The 18,801-nt window shown below is 40.2% G+C and overlaps 1 long non-coding RNA gene across 1 annotated transcript; it reads right to left on the reverse strand.

Moving 5' to 3' along the window:
* Positions 1 to 312: 312 nt before the first annotated feature.
* LOC117530264 lies at positions 313 to 17,163 on the reverse strand. The gene is made up of 3 exons (XR_004566273.1): positions 16,972 to 17,163; positions 9,290 to 9,295; positions 313 to 323 (listed from the first exon to the last, which is right to left on the reverse strand). It is a non-coding gene; the product is annotated as an uncharacterized LOC117530264 (long non-coding RNA).
* Positions 17,164 to 18,801: the final 1,638 nt, after the last annotated feature.

The raw sequence follows: 18,801 nt of genomic DNA on the forward strand, positions 1-18,801 counted from the left end.
TTTCAATGGGCTCCATCTTGATTAAAGTACTTAGGAATACGTATTACACCCAAAAATTGCCAACTATATTCTGTAAACATTACTCCTGTGATTGGTCATATTAAAGATAAATTATCAGGTTGGAAGAAGCTTCCCATATCGTTCTTGGGAAGAATCAACCTTATTAAAATGATAATCCTTCCCAAATTAATTCATTCAGTGTCTATGATATTTGTCTTTCTTGACTCCAAAGATTTAGCTGAGTTCAACAAAGCTATATCAAATTTTATTTGGGCAGCCAGAAAACCCAAAATTAAGAGTGAAACTGTACAACTTCCTAAAAACTTAGGTGGTTGTGGCTTAGCTAAAATTGTGAATTATGTACTTTCTACTCATGCAAAGATTATTTCATTGTAGGCTACTCAAAGATGTGAATTGCCATGGCTTGAGATTGAGGAAAATTTTTGTTGACCCTATCGTCCCATAAACTTATTAGATAAACAAAATAGGGAATTGCCACTTCAAGGATCAAGGATCACTTTTTGATTACTAATACCATTAGGGCATGGGGCATCCTGAGAAAAATGTTTGGTCAGACTAAGAAATTGTCTTCATTGACAACTCTGGTTGACAACCCAGACTTGATGGCAGAGGGGGCTGGTCCCAATCTTAAATCATGGCAAGAAGCTGGCATCGGGAGAATACAAGATATTGCCTTGCTGGAAAATTTCAAGCTTTTAAGAAATGGGAAAAATTATTGGACTGTCTTAAAATTAAAAGGACAATATTGTAAACTTGGAGGATGTACAATTCTTAGATAATTTCTTTGTTTCATTCATATTTGCTGTAGATTACCCATGCTTGCTCTTGTGCTATAATTTGTAATTGTGCTGTGTTGGTGTTTTCATTTATTTTTTGATGCGTTTGTTTTGTTACCGTTTGTATAAATAATGAAAATGTTCAATAAAAAAAAAAAATTTACCATTGTTGAATAAAAAAAAAGAATCAATTATTTCCACAGTACTGGTTTGTAACTTGAGTCATTCCTCATTACACTTATTTACTATCTGTAAAGAAGTGTTCAACTGACCTGAACAATTGGAGCTATTTAAAACCCATTAAGCCAGACTGTTTTATTTTATGTTTAACTGAATTTTTTCAGAGACACACACAAAAAGAAAGAACTCGAACATGCAAAACGTATAGAGTTTCTTGAAAGTTACCAAACATAATAGCTTAGAAATTGCAAGGCACACCTGTATTGCATAATGTACATTTATTTAAACATAATTATGAAATAAACATGTGTACAAAATGTATTTAACCATATTACAAAATACAAATCAATATTGCAAAGTGACATACAGTTACAAATTGGCCTGTAAAGTAGAAAATAAAAGAGTATGGCCTAATGCAATAGTCCCCTTTTAAATATTCATGGTATGGCTTTTCAGAGGCCGGTACAGCCTGTAGAAGACTATGGTACTATAAAATAAAAAAAAAATTAATTAGCTTAACACATTGTGAAATGAGAGTTTTCATTCAGACAATCAAAGGAGGGAGAAGATTACATAGAGCTGCACAGATGAGCAATATGTCATCAAACAGATATGCCATAGTGATGGGGAGTTTTCTGCTGATGATTTTAAACCAAAATTGCTTTGAGTTGAAGACAAACAAAACGCATAGACCATTTTGTATATATTGTTCAAAATCTGCATTTGTGTTTATTGTTTGAACTTTTTTGTTGTCCAGTCTTTCACACAAGACCTCAAATTACCTTTATAAAGTGTCAAAACACTTGTTTATTATATTTCGCTGTGTGTTTTGAATAAATGTGTGTGGAAAATTATTTTCCGCTTTATTTTTTCCTTTCTTATTTCTGACTGTAAACCTTTATTACAATTTATAAAACACAACAAAAGCATATATATTATGAAAGAAAAGGTTGTCCTGAAAAAAAGAGACATAAAACTTGACTGTGGAATGCAGGAAGAGCTGTTAACAGCAATAATAAAACACTTATGCCAGGCAAGTGAACTGTCCAAAAAATTACCCTCGGATCCGAGAGGGTTAAGCAGTGTGCTCTTTTATCAGCCTTTTTCCTTCATGTTGTGAGAAAAAACATAATCGGGCATCAGAAAGACAAAAAATACTGTATAATTTGTCAGCATTAATCAACAAGAAAAACAGAAGAAATACTAAGGTGACTGGCAGCCGCTAGCCCTAAGCTTCACTAAAAAACCCAGAATTTAGGTAAAGTTGAGGCCGCGGCCCGCTCCAATTACTAATAACATGAATTAAAAGAGTAAAAAGCGTAAAACAAAACTGCACCAGTATGCTTGCCATATGAAAGGGAAAAGAAGTGTGTCTTAAGTCTGGACTTGAAAGTCTCCACAGAATCTGACTTTTATTGACGCAGGGAGATCATTCCACAGAACAGGGGCATAATAAGAGAAAGCTCTGTGACCCACAGACTTCTTATTCACCTTAGGGACACAAAGTAGTCCTGCACTCTGAAAACGTAAAGCCCAGACCGGTATGTAAGGTTTAATTAGGTCAGCTAGGTAGGGAGGTGCCAGTCCATGAATAATTTTATAGGTTAGTAGCAGACCCTTAAAATCTGATCTCACTGGGACAGGAAGCCAGTGAAGGGATGCCAAAATGCGTGTAATGTGGTCGAACTTTCTGCTTCGTGTCAAAAGTCTGGCTGCAGCATTTTGAACCAATTGGAGAGCCCTAATGTTAGACTGCGGTAAACCAGAAAATAGAACATTGCAGTAGTCCAATCTAGAAGAGATGAACGCATGAATCAGAGTCTCAGCATCAGCCATAGATAGGATGGGACGAATCTTCACTATATTTCGCAGGTGGAAGAAAGCAGTCCTCTTAATATTTCTAATATGGAGGCCAAAGGACAACGAAGGATCAAAAATTACCCCAAGGTTCCTCACTTTGTCAGTGTGATGTATGACACACGAACCTAGGCTGAGTGTTAAAAGGAACCCCGACTATAACATCAAATTTGTCAAAAAACTGAAACACTGACGTCTGCTATTATAATATATAGTTAGAAGTGCATAAACAAGTCTTGAATGATATAAAATAGCGTTTATTTATCACGTAATTAAATACAACGCGGCCGCCATGTTTCTGCCTGCGCAATGCATTCTGGGGGTGATGATGTAGAAAGGTTGCAAGCGAAAACAGTGTTAGCTAGTTTTTATACCGAGATAAAATGCCACATTGCGCAGCTTTTGGATGCAATTTTCAGTCTAAGGGCAACAAAGAAAGCGAGGTAAGCCTTCATTGCTTTCCAAAAGAAAGAAAGTTAAGGAAAAAGTGGGAGGATGCTTGTGGAAGAGTGCAGTTACGATACGATACACTTTATTGTCCCTTCCGGGAAATTTGTCTTAGACTCCAAGAGCTGCACAAGTAAAAGTAAAACTGCCATGACATAATTACATAACTCATACAAATTACATAACTTAATACACACATCAATCATACATATTGCACATCCCTAATACACATATCCAAATTACACATGCCCGTATTACACAGCGGTCTCCCATAATAATTCATGCATATTGCACATATCCCTAAAAACACATACCCCTATTGCACAGCCATCTCCCACATATGGTTAAGGAAATACTAACAGTGAATAAATAACACTAAAATAACAATGCCACCATGTCATTAACGCACAATCCTACTACCTATCCCAGGAACCATATTTAAGACTAATTGATGTAGGCACAAATGAGTTTTTAAAGTGATTCAATTTGCACTGAGGGACTCTGTATCGCCTACCAGACGGTAGGAGTTCATACTCAGGATAGAGGATGTGAGAAGGATCTGACAAAGCTTGCTGCGTTCCTTTGAGAACAGACTGTTCATACATGGACTGCAGGGAAGAGTTTCCCGTCCTCCCTACAACTTTCATAGCAGTCTTCACCAGACAAGCAAGCCTGGATTTTAACTGGACAGAGAGATTACCGTACCAAGATGACATCCCATACCGGATAATGCTTTCCAAAACAGCCTGATAAAACAAAAACAAGATTTTCTGCTCAACCCCAAACACCCTAAGTCTGCTCAGAAAATATAACCTCTGCTGTAAACGAGAGCATAAGTTATTGACATGCGTTTCCCAGCTGAACTGGTTATCTAAGTAAATGCCTAGATACCTGTAAAAGCTGACCTGATTGACTTCATCATGGATTACCAGAGGGGTATGATCACCAATAGAACGAGGGTCAATTATCATCTCCTTAATTTTCTTTACATTTATAGTAAGAAAGTTAGCATCACACCAGTGGACAAAAGACTGCACCTCCTCAAAGTACAGTGATGGATCTGAGTCTTTATGAAGCAGACTGAGGATGGCAGTATCATCAGAAAACTTAAAAACATGATTTCCATGAAAGTGGCTAATGCAATCATTAGTATAGAGCGTAAAAAGGACAGGCGAACTGACACAACCCTGAGGTACGCCAGTACTGATGTTTTTAGAATCAGAGATAGTGTTATTAACTCTGACATTTTGAATTCTATCTATTAAAAAAAGAATAAAACCATTTTATAATTACAGGATTTACTGACAGGTGAATTAATTTTTGAATCAGTAAATGAGGCTGTAACGTGTTAAAAGCTGAACTAAAATCAATAAATAAAAGACGTGCGTAAGCCTTTGGGTCTTCGAGGTGTTTTAGTGACAGGTGGGTGATGCCATTAATGGCATCATCTGTACCCCGCCCTCTCCTATACGCAAACTGCAAGGGATCTAGATCTTAATTTATCTCTGACTTTAAAATAGACACCATATATTTTTCCAAACATTTCATAACAACAGACGTTAAAGCCATCGGTCTAAAATCATTGTTAGTCGTTGGGCAGGGTTTTTTGGGTACTGGAACAGTAATTGACTTTTTCCAGAGTAAAGGAACTGTGTGCTGATCCACAGACTGCTGGAAAACTGGGCACCAGGCTGATGTGAGCTCCTCTGCAAAAGTCTTTAAAAGAAAAGCTGAGATGCCATCTGGGCCAGCAGACTTATTTTTCTGAACCCTACTAAAAAGTAACTTAATTTTGCCTGGATCAACTACTAACCTGGGGCGCAAATCAATAGATGAAATGGAATTTAAAATGTTAACATGATCCAAAGAAAAATCCTGAGTCTCAAATCTCAAATAAAAGTCATTGAGCTCATTTGCTTTTTCCTGATCATCATCTGTTACAAAACTTTTCCTTTTTGTTACCATATTAGCTGCCACTTTCATTGAATCCCAAAGTTTTTTTTAGAGTCCATTGAGGCAAAATTCTGCTCAATATTGTCCTTGTGCCTCTTCCTTGCATGCCTTAGCATCTGGTTCAGTTCTTTTTGCACAGTTTTTAACCCCATCCGGTCTTGATTCTTAAAAGCCATTTTTTTTTTTTTACAGTTAATACAGTCTTTAACTTCCTTGGTTACGTAAGGCTTGTTGTTTGGATACATAATAATATCCTTTCTGGTAACCACACAATCAGTACAAAACTGTATGTAGTCTGTTATAGTATCCATGGCCTCATCAATGTCCAGAGTATGAAAAATGTCCCAATCTGTGCAGAGGAAAGATCCCTTTAAAGCCTCTATGTTATCACTTGACCAAACAGGCACTGTCCTGATCTGTGACTTGCTGCTCTTCAACACAGTCTTATAAGTTGGGATCAGATGTATTATATTATGATCTGAATTAGACAAAGGAGGCTTTGCTCTGGCCCTGTAGGCGTTCTTAATATTGCCATAACATTTATCCAAAATCTTGTCATCCCGAGTGGCACAATCAACATATTTATCAAATCCAGGGAGGGACAATTCTAATTTACAACTATTAAAATCACCAAGTATAAAAACAGGAGCACCAGGCGTACGTTGCAACTGAAGGTGAACAAAGTGCAATTTAAGCTGCAGCTCGGGCTGCGTTTCCACTTGGGGGAACATAAACAGCAAAAATTAAAATATTACCAAACTCCCTCGGAAGATAAAAGGGTCTCACGGAAAGGCACAGAAGTTCCACATCTTTGTTACACACCATCTCCCTGACGGTGTAATTCCTGCACCAGCCTTCACTGACGAACACACAGATGCCTCCTCCACAGCTCTTACCTGAAGATGCGCTCCGGTCCGCTCGAATGACAGAAAAACCTTCCACATCAATAAGGGAGCTTGGAATATCCGCATGTAACCATGTCTCTGTGATCACAAGCAGGCCTGACTCCCGGTACTCAAAGCCTACTCTGGCATTGGTACGAAGCTCCTCCATCTTATTTCTCAGAGACCGCGCATTGCACAGGATCATACCCGGCAGTGGCGGTCTGTTGCCTCTTCGGCGAAAATGCTGGCGTATTCCTCCTCGTCCGCCTCTTTTCCGATGACGTGCTCTGCGGGCCTGTTGTATCCTCAGCGTCTCCGGCAGATCAGCTGGAGGCATGATTCCCGCAGATCGCAGGGAAAAAAAAAAAAAGAGCGTCTCTGGTGTAGGTGAGTGATCGCTCACCTGCTTCCGCGTTCGGAAAAGTTTGGCAGATCCACAGCAATTCCCAAAAAAAAAAAAAAAATCAGAATTATAAAAATTTGGTGCATAAATAACGCCATGGTGCTTTCCCCACACACTAACAAATAACAAACCAACAATTAAAATGTTTAAAAATACAGCAGTTAAAACACAGCAGCCGCAACAGGAGTCCGGGTCGCCACAGGGCAGCGCCACCGTCTGATATGAGGAAAGTGCCGAAAGACCCGCGGCTGTGCTCACGTCACTTCAACTCTGATGCATTTGAGGATTTTCATCGGCCTCAGCTAATAAGGGAACTTGTTGGTGTTTCTGGATACAAACGACGTCTTAAACCAGATGCAGTGCCCGTCATATTTCCCCACAAGAAGAAAAATCATCCACGAGTAACTAGTGAAAATAGGACTAAAACATGCGAAAGGCGAGAGACGTTAGAGACGTACCTGCGCCAGCCCACGGCTACTGCTACTGCTACAGCTACGGTCGACCCGCAGCCACTGGACACCATGTTAGCCCTGGAAGATTCTAATAACACTGTGTACCAGTCCAGTAGCGCCACATCCGTAAGTGTGCAGTGTTCACCTTTTATGACAGATGCATCCACCCAGACAACACTACAAATGTCGGATGTAGCAGTACAGTGGCAACCTAATGTTTACTCGCCTCTCACGGATCACAACTATGTGGGGAAACGTGACAGCGGCTTGGAGGATGATAGTGATCGTAACTCAGATCTGTTTACTCAAACACCTGAAGATTCAAGTGAAAGTCAGCCTGAGTGCAGTCAGTTTGATGCTGATTATACTGCTAGTTCATCTGATTTGTCACAGTTAACCGAATCTCAGACTTCATCCATCACAGATACACACGCTAGAGTTTTTCTTGTTTTTGAAGAGCAGCTTAAACAACTTCTGGTGCGTTGTGTGAAGTGCGGTGCTCTCCTTGCCCAAGAAGACATGACTGAACGACAGAATGAAGGATCCCAGCTGACTCTTAAGCTCACGTGCCAATAGTTGCAGTTATCTCTGGCAGGCCCAGCCAACCCTGAGTGGGACCAAAGGTGCCGGGAACCTCCTCCTGACTGCGTCTGTTTTTTTCAGTGGCATTCATTTTGCCAAATTCAAACGATTTTGTAGTAATATGAACCTAAAAACAATAAGTGAGGACTCGTACACAATGCTGAGGAAAAGGTTTGTGTTTCCTACTATTAAAAAATCCTGGATAAATGAGCAGAATGCAGTGCTAACCGATGTGAAGTCCCAAGAAGTGGTGCTCTGTGGAGACGGCAGGTGTGATTCACCCGGATACTGTGCCAAATACTGCACATACACGTTTTTAGATGCACACAGCAGTAAAGTTATGGACTTCAAAGTTGTGAGTGTCACCCAAGTTTCAAACTCAAATGCAATGGAACTGTATGGTTTTAAAGAAGCTCTCAAAGTCATTGAAGAAAATGGAGTGCAAGTCTCAACCATCTCCATGGACAGGCATCCTCAAATTGTAAAAGAGATGAGAGTAAATAATCCTGAGAAAGTCCATCAGTTTGACCCGTGGCATGTGGCTAAAGGAGTGTGCAAGAAATTGACAGCTGAGGCAAGAAGAAAGGGATGTGAGGACCTTGGAGCATGGATTCCATCTGTTATTAACCATCTTTGGTGGAGCGCCCAGACTTGTGAGGAGAATGCTGTACTGCTAAAAGAGAAATGGGTGTCAGTCAAACACCATGTGACCAACAGACACAACTGGCCAAGAAACAGGCACTATCACTGCTGTGACCATGAGCCCCTGGATGAAGAGAGTCAGAGGAGAAAGCTCTGGTTGAAGCCTGGGACTGAATCCCACAATGCACTGGTGAGAATCGTAACCAACAAGCGGCTACTGAAAGACCTGGACCATCTCACAAAGTGCATCCACACAACAACATTAGAGGTATTTATGTGTTTTGAATTGCTTGTATTGTATAAAAAAATCTGGCTGGATTGTGTAATTCACAAGTTTAATTTTTTTCTTTTTTTTTTTTTTCTTTCAAATGTAGGTGTACCACTCCATGTACTTGAAGTACCTTCCAAAGAGAACACACTTTGGTTTTGATGCGATGGTCCATGCTTCCATGCTGGCTGCTCTGGATCATAACAACAATGTCAACAGGGAGCAGGTACATAAACTTGTCAATATCATTATTTTTTTGTTGCAATCTAGGCAGATTCGAGTGAAAGTTATTTAAGTCACAAACTAACAATATGATGAGTGAGAATTTGTGACATATCACTTATACTCCATTATTTAGATTGTTCCCATGACAAAGGTTCTAATCCTTCTAAACTTTTAGGCTTCAAACAACTTTTAACTAATTAGCTGGTGCTCTTTAAAGATTCAGGTACAACATTTTGGCACATTGGAAAAAAAAGAAAATGGTCCAAGGTACTCTGATTCAGTTAGTCTTTTTGAGTCTAAAGCAACATTGTTGCCATTATCTAAATAATTGTCTCATCAACTGTTAATAATCCGTCTTCTCTTTAAGATTAGAAGCTTTATTGTGAGCATGGTGTGACAAAAACTCTTTATGTGTTGGAACAGGCTGTTTATCAGGACGGCAAAAGTGTTGGTGAACCAAAATATAAAATCTCTTGGAGCAAAGTTCACAAGACCTTCAGATGAAGACCAGTGGCTGTTGGGAAGGACTACAGCTACATGAGAGCTATGATGGCTGATGTTCTCTCATCTGTCAGCAATACAAGGGACACAGGGCCCACAGAAAACTCTGCACACATTATGGCTCCACGTGAAAGACTATCCAGAACTCAAATTATCTTGCAGACACATCAGTTTTCACGTTACAAGTAGACAAATTCATGTCGTGTTCAGTCCCTGGCAAAAATTATGGAATCACTGACCCGTTTCAATTGACATCTCTCGTGTTGGAGCCATGATTCATGTCAGTCCACTTGGTGCAACAGCTCTCCAAGGTGTGATCACTCCTTTTTAGATGCAGTCTAACAAGCAGATCTGATATGATGTAGGTGTTAGTTTTGGGGATGAAAATTTACAGGGTGTTTCCATAATTTATTCCTCAGAATTGAGTGAGTCCATATTTTTTTCCTCTGCTTGGTCTAAAAAAGTAACCGTTACTGACGGCCACAATCTTTTTTTCTTGATTTCTTATAGTGTTTCTTAAAGCCAGAAAGTTGCAATTTGAAATGACTTTAGTTTTGCCTCATGTCTGTGATCTGCTTTTTTTCTACAATATTAAACAACTGAATGAACATCCTCCGAGGCCGGTGATTCCATAATTTTTGCCAGGGGTTGTATTTGTACCGGTACATTAAATGTCTCTATGGTTCTACTGCTGTCGTAGTTAAAGGGGTCACCAGACATATGTTTATCAGATGTTCATCCAAGGTCCTTTTTCACCCACATGTGGAAGCGTGGGTTACTAGGGCTCCACGTTTTGTGATTTTTCTTTAACTGACAGTCAGCATCATTAACAGTTAATGCCACACTTAAATTCCCTGTTAATGCATTCAGTTCTCTGTGCATAATGTGCGTATTTGTCTCTTCAAAGCGTGTTAATGTCTTGTCACTACGATTCATGTGTGTGCTGGATTATGGATAAAAACTGAAACAAGCGTTTATATCAGTGACGGCGTGAATCAGCCCTTTACCTTAACTTTGGTTAAGTGTTTTGGCATACACAGGGTTAATACAAGAAGCACACATCAACGTGAAAATATACAAACATTTCCCCATCTCATTCAGTGGGTCAATAACTGAACTGATCCTGGACTAAAAGCGGGCTGGACCAGGTCTAATATTGGAATAATGAAAAAAATACTAGAAATAAGCAATGTCTTTATAAGATAGAATGACTCAATTTAAAGATGTTTTACACAAGCATGAGTTATTTTGAGTAATATCCACTAGTGGAGCAAGTATTTTTCACTTAAAACAACAAAAAAAGCAAATTTCAAGTAAAATTGGCTTTTAAATTGGCTTTTCGAGTTCTTTTTGAATTAATTTAACTTCAGTTATATAAGACAAATTGACCAGAGAGCTCATTGCATATTTAGAATACTATTGTTACATTAGTCTTTGTTTATAGTTCAGGGTGTACTGCACCTACAAGTTACATTTCATAAGTATCTTCACAGCTTTAATATTTGCTGTTATCTTGTAAATATATCTTGAAGGTGGAAAATGTTTGATGTAAATGTTTATCTTACTTCTTTTTACTATGTTTTCATTTACTGAAGTTAAAACATCCAATATTGTTAATTACATGGATATGTTTATAATTTGGATATAATTTATGTTGTGATATAAATTTGATTCAAACAGCTTTACATGTCATAAAAAAACTGTCCATGCCTCATCTACTTCTGAATGGTCCATATTTACAGGCTGAAACCCCGTGTAGAGTTCGCTTGGTTCCGGGTAAGTTTGTCTGATTTTTGTCACAGCACATGAAGGAATGACTCTGCGGACTCTTCTTCCCAGCCAGCCATGCATCCACCATGTGAACTGCCGATATGCTGCATATCTGTAGGACCTAATTAAAGAACCACATTTAAAAATTAATTCACTGAAAATTTGGATTACTGTCACAGTGCTGTAATGACAACTGACCACAAGGTGGTGCAAATTGGCGTATTGTGGAAAGGCACAAAAGTTACAGGGCAGAAGTTATAAACATTATAACTTATAAAACGCTTGTTCCTTTATATTATAAAGGAACAAGAGTCCAGCCTTAAATTGTATAACTTTTAAAATAACGTGGTGCTTTTTGCAACATCTATGTATGTTCCGCTTAAGTAAACATATTACCATATTTTCCGGACTATAAGCCGCTAATTTTTTCCCCACACTTTGAAACATGCGGCTTATATTGAGGTGCGGTTTTTCTGTGGTTTTTTTCTTCACCCGCCAGGGGGCGCTTTAGCAGAAAGTAAAAAAAAAAAGCGAGAGGTGGGAAGTCAAAGTTGGAAATCAAAGAAGAAAGCGCTAATTTTCATTTAGCACATGCACGACGGTTTTTTTCAAACCCACACTCCCTCATCATGGAAACCACACGAAGAAGTTCATATGATGCCGCATTTAAGTTGAAGGCCATCGATCTGGCAGTAAAGGAAGGAAATAGAGCTGCTGCACGTAAGCTTGGCGTGAATGAATCTATGGTTTGGCGCTGGAGACGGCAGCGGGAAGAACTCATTCAATGCCAAAAGACTAGAAAGGCTTTCAGAGGACATAAAAGCAGGTGGCCTGAACTTGAAAATGTTCTTGAGGACTGGGTTAACACTCAGAGAGCAGGTGGCCGAGGTGTATCCACTGTGCAAATCCGGCTGAAAGCCAAATCAATCGCCCGCGAAATGAATATTGACCATTTTAACGGAGGACCGTCCTGGTGTTTCAGATTCATGAGAAGAAAGAGCCTGTCCATCAGGGCGCGGACAACTCTCTGTCAGCAACTCCCCCCGGACTACCAGGAAAAAGTTGCAAATTTCTGACCGTTTGTTGAAGCAAAGATCGCGGAGAACGCCATAGGACCAGACAACATTATAAATATGGATGAAGTGCCATTGACATTTGATCTGCCTCTGACCAGGACTGTAAACAAGACAGGTGCATCATCCATTATGGTGAAAACCACTGGACACAAGGGGACACATTTCACCTGTGTCCTGGGCTGCACCGCATCTGGAAAGAAGCTTCCCCCGATGGTAATTTTTAAGCGCAAAACTCTGCCGAAAGACCAACTCCCGAAGGACATTGTGGTTAAAGTCAACCAGAAAGGATGGATGCTAGAAAGTCTAATGAAGGACTGGTTAACGGAGTGCTACGGAAAGCGCCCAGGAGGATTTTTTCACCGGAAAAAAGCGCTGCTTGTTTTGGACAGTATGAGGGCCCACATCACAGATTCAGTGAAAGCAGTCATCAAGAGAACCAACTCGATTCCTGCTGTGATTCCTGGAGGTACAACAAAGTTTTTGCAACCCCTGGACATCAGTGAGAATCGAGCGTTTAAAGCAGCACTCCGTGGTGAATGGGAGGCTTGGATGACTTGCGACGATAAATCCTTCACAAAAACTGGCCGCATGCGAAGGGCATCATTTTCTGATGTCTGTCAGTGGATCCTAACAGCGTGAAGGAATCTACCATCACCAATGGGTTCTGAAAGGCTGGACTGCTGCGTGAAGACGGCACCACAGCTTCAGAGCCAGCTTCACCCCGGAGAGCAACACTGATATCGACACAGAAAAGGTACGTGACGAAGCTCTTCTGAGGCTGTTCAACTCCGACACTGAAGAAGATGACTTCAGTGGTTTCAGTGTGGAGGAGGACGATGAATAAACCAGTCAGTCATTTTTCTGTTCTGTTTGATCAGCACTTTTATGCTACAATCACCGTTTGGACAGTAATCAGTTCAGTTATGTTCAGTTAAAACTACGTAATCAGTTCAGTTATGTTCAGTTAAACTACGTAATCAGTTCAGTAGATATCAGTGGCTTTTAGCCCGGTGCAGCTTATATATGTACAGTTCCATTTTTTTTTTTTTAACTTTGTGGGTGCGGCTTATACTGAGGTGCGCTCTATAGTCCGGAAAATACGGTACTTGCCTGTTGGTGACCTGGCCTCTGTGGGGAAGCCCTAAACTAAACCGGTCATGTAGGCCAACCAAGGCCGCCCATAACACATCAGGGTTGATGCACACAGCATCAAAGCTTTGATGCGATCTGATACAAGGCAGATCTGAAAAATTGGGATGCAGCTCATTACAATTATATAATATCCAATCCCTTAATTGATATATGAATCATTTTTGGGTAATATGAGTCAGATAAGTACCATGGGCAGTAGCAGAAATGAACTTTAGCTCTTTACAGCAGACGCTCTCTTTCTCTGTCGCCATCGGAAAGCAGCCCCCACACAGACACCACCTACAATGACCAACTCAGCGCTGAAGTTCATTTCTGACAGTATTTTCTAAGTTCTCTTCCTCACACTGCAGATCACGCTCTGGTTCGAACTGAAAAGGTTGAACAGAGGAGCTCATCGTTGCTAATCGCCGCCACAGATATATAAGCCTTTACTATAGCTATACTCAACAAAAATATAAATGCAACACTTTTGGTTTTGCTCCCATTTTGTATGAGATGAACTCAAAGATCTAAAACTTTTTCCACATACACAATATCACCATTTCCCTCAAATATTGTTCACAAACCAGTCTAAATCTGTGACAGTGAGCACTTCTCCTTTGCTGAGCTAATCCATCCCACCTCACAGGTGTGCCATATCAAGATGCTGATTAGACACCATGATTAGTGCACAGGTGTGCCTCAGACTGCCCACAATAAAAGGCCACTCTGAAAGGTGCAGTTTTATCACACAGCACAATGCCACAGATGTCGCAAGATTTGAGGGAGCGTGCAATTGGCATGTTGACAGCAGGAATGTCAACCAGAGCTGTTGCTCGTGTATTGAATGTTCATGTCTCTACCATAAGCCATCTCCAAAGGCGTTTCAGAGAATTTGGCAGTACATCCAACCAGCCTCACAACCGCAGATCACGTGTAACCACACTAGCCCAGGACCTCCACATCCAGCATGTTCACCTCCAAGATCGTCTGAGACCAGCCACTCGGACAGCTGCTGAAACAATCGGTTTGCATAACCAAAGAATTTCTGCACAAACTGTCAGAAACCGTCTCAGGGAAGCTCATCTGCATGCTTGTCGTCCTCATCGGGGTCTCGACCTGACTCCAGTTCGTCGTCGTAACCGACTTGAGTGGGCTAATGCTCACATTTGCTGGCGTTTGGCACATTGGAGAGGTGTTCTGTTCAACTCTATGCGAAAGAGATGTGTTGCACTGCATGAGGCAAATGGTGGTCACACCAGATACTGACTGGTATACCCCCCCCCCCCCAATAAAACAAAACGGCGCCTTTCAGAGTGCCCTTTTATTGTGGACAGTCTAAGGCACACCTGTGCACTAATCATGGTGTCTAATCAGCATCTTGGTATGGCACACCTGTGAGGTGGGATGGATTTTCTCAGCAAAGGAGAAGTGCTCACTGTCACAGATTTAGACTGGTTTGTGAACAATATTTGAGGGAAATGGTGATATTGTGTATGTGGAATAAGTTTTAGATCTTTGAGTTCATCTCATACAAAATGGGAACAAAACCAAAAGTGTTGCGTTTATATTTTTGTTGAGTGTATGATCGCCGCTAATTGTAATATAAATGCGGGAAGCCCTTGCCCCCATTTGACGTCACTACCCAGAATGCATTGTGTTACAAACAACAATGGCGACCTACGTAGAAATAAAGATACTTAAAATATCATAAAAGTTGACATTATTTTTGCAAATTTTGTCCCAAAGTTATGTTACTAATATCACAAGTCATATAGAATAAACATTTATTTATAGTCGGGGTTCCTTTTAACTGGTCAAATAGCTGCCGATGTCTCACTGGACCAAGAACCATCATTTCAGTCTTAGAGTTTAAAAGTAGGAAGTTTCTAGACATCCAACTTCTCACTGCTGCAAGGCAATCTTCTAAGGATTTATGTGAACGAGATTGAGAGAGAGAATTCACACCTCATGAGGAGTGCAGCTTTGATGAAATCAATTGACAGCATCAGTTGACATATTACATGTTACAATAAACTGTTAGTTTAAACAACAACCATATTTAGGTTTTGCATTTTGTTCCCATACTGTACCGAAAATGAACCGAACTGTGACTTCAAAACCGAGGTACATATCGAACTGTGATTTTTGTGTATCGTTACACCTGTCAATCTGACACCAAAGTTCTGATACTTGCTTCAAACTCGAAGTTGCATTCTCTTTGAACCACTGCTTTGAAGCTTGCTTTGCGGCAGAGCAAATGATGTAAGCGAGAACGTATGAAGCAGTTAAGGCTGAAACGATTAATCAAGTAACTCAAATAATTCGATTACAAAAAATGTTTGAGGCAAATTCTGTGCCTCGAAGCTTCATTTAACGTTGTAGTACATATGCCAGGCCTGTGTGTGGCGCTGCAATGTCCGCAGGGGAAAAAAAAAAAAACAGAAGACTGGAGCATAACAGCTAATGAAATTAACAACGATAGCTACCGCTTTCCAACGTGACACATAGGGTAAAATAAAGCCTTTTAAGCGAAAGACGGTCGGACTGATCATCTGAAATAGACTTACGGCGCATTTAAAGCGAAGCAGTGTGTTTGTCTATTTTTAAAAAACACACGGTCTGCTCTGCATGGGGAGGGACTTCTGACCCGGTGGCCGGCTGCGGTCTCTCTCTGCCCAGTGTGAGGAGCTCTCAGACCGGGCGAGTCACAGCTCTGTCCCCGGCTACATTGACAAACAGCAGAAGTCCACTCTTTCTTCTGTGTTTCCCTCAGACTCACACTGAGTGTTTGACTTTTTAATTTTTGCTTTTTTGGGCAACACACAACACTTCACAAACACGGTAACTTAAATAAAATAATAATTTAAAAAGAAAACTGACTGCGAGGCTGCATGTTCAACCTCCAGCTGAAATGCATCTGCTGAATTGGGAAAAAAAAATAAAAAATCATGCAGGGATCCAGTCCATCAACCTGCATTTAAAAAAAAAAAAAAAAAAGTTACATTTTACAAGTTGGAGGAAATAAAACAGAAAGCCACATTGCCATTTCAGCAAAATGCTAACACTTTGGCGCAATGACATTGTGCCATTGCTTAGGGAGAGCCCTGGACTATTGATGTTTAAAAATGCATAAGTACTTTTTACCCGATTAATCGCCAGAATAATTGATACTCGATTACTAAAATAATCGATAGCTGCAGCCCTAGAAGCAGTGACTGCTTCAGTCCTGAATGAATAGCTTGACATCGCGAGATGAGTCGTTGACGCGAGACTTGCTTCAGGAAGCTTCTGCGTGCCAACACACACCTTAAAGGCACCCATCACAACAAACAACATGTGGGTTTGTTGTCGGAGTTGTTGTTATCATCATCATCACTGCTTTTGGATCAACATGGAGCCAACCAGGAAGAGAAGCCGTTCTCAAATGTGGGAACACTTTGAGCTGATCAGTCCTAATAAGGTGAGTACTTTATTACTAAACAAGGAACTTAAAAGGTAGTAATGTAGCAGTTTGTAAGTTGGGTACAGGTGCATGTGCAGTTGTAAAGGCCACATAAATATTGTTTAGCCAACAAAAATAAATGTGGGTAAACATTTCTGTGGTCATTCCAGTACACCAGAGGATCCTCCGATGTTTGCATGGGAGGATCAGTCATGTATCTCTGAACTTCAATTGTGGCATCCGATGTATAATTCCTGTGAGCTCTTGTGTTTTTTCAAAAGCTGGAGAAGTTGTCAGCAAAAAAAGAAATCGCCTGAGTCCACAAACAGTGGAAAAACTCTTATTCCTCAATAAAAACCTCTGAATTCCCATCCCCAAATTTCATGACAGTCTGTTACACAAGCACAATCCACTTTCCCTGCACCTATTTTGTGTCCTAAATAACAATCTCTGAATTTCCATCCCCAAAATTCATGACTGTCCTGAGTTACACAAGCACAACCCACTTTCCCTGCACCTATTTTATGTCCTAAATAACAATCTCTGAATTCCCATCCCCAGAATTCATGACTGTCCTGAGTTACACAAGCACAGCCCACCTTCCCTGCACATACTTTGTTTCCTAAAGCACACCCTCTCTCAATCCCAGATACTAATCAACATACGAGTACACTGAATGACACAAAATGACGTGACCGATACGTCACATGAAAACCCTCTGTATTTCCATGATGGCAGTGGCTACGGACCCATATCTACAGAGACCGTTCTAAAGATACGGAGGGTGTCTTACTGACCAATCAGAATGTGCAAATCAGCACCCGTACCATATGCGGCTAAAGGTCCGGTGTCACGTACAATTCTTTCCGCCTCGCTTTGAACTTGAGGTGGATGGACGATGAAAGAAGCAAAACACCTTCGCAATTAACATCGATGTTTTGATGAATGTCTTCATTTACATTTGATGAATTTCTTAAATTACAGCTGCTTCATTAAACAAATGTACTCGAATGATTATCAGCACGACGGCGAGCTTACAGGCTAACCTCCGCTATCACTAGAAGACAGTTGCCAGTTATAGCTTCTGAAAACAAGGGAGAAAAAAGAAACAGCACAGCTCAGCTGAAGCATTAGTGGATGTAAAATATTGTGTGTCTGTTAAGAGCTTCACCGCTTGTTCCACATCTGTATTTCCTAGTGATGGGATGAACAACACTGGTGTGTCAACACTGTGCCGAGCACACAAGAGTTAAACCCCGTATCGGTGTGCGTATCGCTTTAAGAAAAAAATAACGTGACCGATACAGGAATTGTGTTGTTTGGCTGCGCCGCGCCAAATTGTGTTTATAAGGAAACAAACTGTATCGACATGTTGCAGATTTGTTGGATGGAGTTTTGCTGTTGGATTTTTGCTTGCCCTCACCTTGTTCCACTGACTTCATGGATCGTTCAAAGACGTTTCCCCAGTCTGGAATAATTTTGATTTTTTGACGCCAAATAAGATCAATCTTTTTCTCCTTTCGGCATTGTTTACTGTTATTTTTCCAATTAGATATGTTTGTACTCCTTTACAATACTGGAAGAATAACCAGAAAACATATCCACACCTTTATCAACTCGCACTGAAATTTTTATGCTCACCATCTTCATCTGTACCCTGTGAAAGAGTTTTTTTCTAATGCAGGGGAACTGGTGTGTAAGAGGAGAAATCGCCTTGGAGCAAAGACACTTCAGAAACCTTTGTTCCTCAATAAAAATGCATAAATGAATCTATTTTTAGTCTTTTGTTTCATATGCTTTAACACAAGTTAACAAATTTCCATACACAAGTTACAAATTTTAACTCTGAATTTTATTACAGACAAATTTGCTATATTTTACAAACCAACTCAGTTTAGCATTTACACAAACAAGGTTTTAAGCAAATTTTAAACTCTTCTCATGAACAGCTTAACTCGACACACAAATTGAGCACATGAAATTATGCAATGATGAGATCATATTTTAAATAGAGGACTCTGGCGATTAACTATTTCACAGGCTGATGTTGCGTTTGCAGTACGGTAACTTTTCCATCTTATTTACCTGCAATGATTTTATAACTACTGCAGGGGTCACTATTGAGCGACCAACACAGTGCCGACACAGTTTGTGTAGTGTGTCAATACAGTCCTTGAGATATCATCAT

The sequence above is a fragment of the Thalassophryne amazonica genome, chromosome 18 (genome assembly GCF_902500255.1).
Source record: "Thalassophryne amazonica chromosome 18, fThaAma1.1, whole genome shotgun sequence".
In the NCBI taxonomy this organism is placed as follows: Eukaryota; Metazoa; Chordata; class Actinopteri; order Batrachoidiformes; family Batrachoididae; genus Thalassophryne; species Thalassophryne amazonica.